Source organism: Montipora foliosa, chromosome 3, assembly GCF_036669935.1.
Source record: "Montipora foliosa isolate CH-2021 chromosome 3, ASM3666993v2, whole genome shotgun sequence".
NCBI lineage: Eukaryota > Metazoa > Cnidaria > Anthozoa > Scleractinia > Acroporidae > Montipora > Montipora foliosa.
In genome coordinates, this window is record NC_090871.1 from 6,302,562 (window position 1) to 6,305,061 (window position 2,500).

At 38.6% G+C, this 2,500-nt stretch overlaps 1 protein-coding gene across 1 annotated transcript in view; it reads right to left on the bottom strand.

Annotated features, from left to right (window-relative positions):
- LOC137996604 (uncharacterized) overlaps positions 1 to 2,337 on the bottom strand; it is a 32,152-nt gene extending 29,815 nt beyond the window's left edge. Inside the window, exon 1 of the mRNA XM_068842091.1 lies at positions 2,113 to 2,337. The gene's annotated coding sequence lies outside the window, so the exon portion shown is untranslated. The remainder of the gene's footprint in view (positions 1 to 2,112) is intronic.
- Positions 2,338 to 2,500: the final 163 nt, after the last annotated feature.

Here is a 2,500-nt window from a genome sequence, read left to right on the forward strand (position 1 = left end):
AGAAAACGTTACGTCGCTCATGAACAATAGTTATAATGATGTATAAATACCAGTTTGGGTGGAACCTTCATATCTGTAGATTAATTAACTCCTTGTATATCCAAGTTGATCTCACCGGTAATCGTTGCTGGAATCAAAAAATACTTCGAGCAAAACAAACCGCTTCAGTGCACTCGAAGAGCATCAACCACAATCTGAAACTACCTGCCTATTTCCCACCCTGGTCAGAGTATTCTCTGTCCTTGAGTGGGCCCATTTCCCTTAGTAGGGCTAATGCTGACACGGTTTACATGGGTAGAAAATAGCACTTCACATCACCCACTTATAGTTAATTCTGTTGATATACTAAATGGCCTTCTTCTTCTTCATGACAATTCTGAATCTGATTTCGTGAATTTAGAAAATGAAGTTACATATGATTCAGCCTGCTTTTCAATAAATAACTTTATTCATTCATAACGAAAGACTCACTTGAGATCGTAATACGTCATCACATACAATACAGGTGTTATGTCGGAAGGATTGCCGATGTAAAATGTTCCATACTAATCCTGGTATATACTTGATCACGGCCGGTGCAGATAAAACTAGTAGTAATCTCGGATTCTTGGAGTGCGTTCGACAGTCGCTTTGTAAGCAAGGGAGAAGAATAGAGAAAAAAAAAACTTATGGGATCGAAGTTTGAGAGGATATGACTATTTACTCCCTGAGATGGTTTCAATTAGCGCTAAGTACTATGCATATGACTCATTTCAATTAAAGGCGGATTACAAAAACCGACCCAAAATTTCACTCAAACCAAGGACGATTGTCCTGCTAAATATTTCAATCCTCATATCAGACAAGCGTTTACGGTAAGGAATTGAGAAGTCACCCAAAACTGGCTGATTTTCCTTTCCGGGAGAAGCTTTCTTCCCATGTTGTGTGCACGAAACAGTTGAAAAACACCTTACCGACCGGGTCCAAGTTCAGATTTGTTACACACCTGGTCGGTCACGATGTCAGTGGTCTCAGTGACAGTTACACTGCAAAACACTCCGATCGTTTATGTTTTGATTGCGAATATCTGTAATACATCGGAATTTCCCTGAGCTTCGTCCGGACAGCTCAGTTCTTTTCTGGGTGAAATTGACGAACCGGTCGACTCTTACAAAACCAATTAACAACGTGTTTCGCGGTGGCAAACGGCATTTCGCAAAATAATTGGCCACAGGTCACGATAGCACCTACATGGGTTTAGTTAAAACGATCGTTTCTTACGAGTGCAAGCAAATTACACGTGAAGTAAATTTTAAGCAAACTGATCTCCATTAAAAATAGCATGCAGGACTTTTTAAAATACAGCTTACGTTTTAAAGTATAAGCAGCCCTTTCGCCGAACAAAATACAATTTTTATATGTTGACGTAACCTATTGTCATTAATGTGCCAGCCAGAGCCTCATTGGCCGTCGAAACAAAAGGTAATTAGTTCCTGTGGCTGGCACATTTGCAGAACAAAACCAATTTTTGTAAACGGAAATCTTCCCTATACGTAGCCTGCGAACGCAGACGTTCCCAGAAACGACCACCAGAAATACGTCTGCGTTTGCAGGCCACCCGATACGGAACATTTTGATCTGCTCTCATTTTCATTAGAATGTTGGGCTGGGGATCCCATAATAGTAATTATACTCCGAGTGCAGGCTTATGAGTTAGTATCACCTGACTGGAATTAAGCAGTAAAACTATTTTTTTTGTTAATTATTCGTCTTAAGAAGTTGTTGCAAAAACGTTCTCAAGTAGTACTGTTCCAGAAAACGCACATTAACCCGGAAAATCAAATTTAACTGAAATTCATTATGAACTCAGTGTCCATGCTGGAATACTCTGGAAAATATTGGCTTTAGTTTATATAAATTACATAACTGAGCTGGCTATACTTCATTTGAATGCAACTTACTTCAAAGTTCTGTAATGATTTCAACAAATTGCTAAAAGACCCTGAGAATAGAGAGAAAAACTACAGAATCTCGATTACTTAAAAAATTAATCCGTTAGCATTTTTCTCATCCTAAAGACAAAAATTATGTTGCATCATGATAATGGTTTATCGCTATCAAGCAAAGACTTACACTGATCGAGAAATTCATCGCGGCATCCAAGAATAACGTCTCGCTTCGAGGTAGTTGAGGAACAATTGAAGAATGAAAAATTAGAAGGCAACGGCGAAAATGAAAGCACAAAAATACAAGGGTCTGGTAACTGTTTTTTAAAGTAAGGGGCTGAAAATTTAAGAAAGTCTTCGACAAAACACCTTAGCAGTTTTACGCTGACTGAGGAAATGCCAACGGACACGACTGATTTTGAACAGTATTCTTTTCCGAACCCTGAGTGATTCTTGTAACCGTAATTCTAGAAACTTCGGAAAACACGTGTGATATTAATGCTTAATTTTACTTACGCGGCCCCTTAATTAATATATGACAAATTTGTACGAATCACTTCTAAAGGACAGCCAAA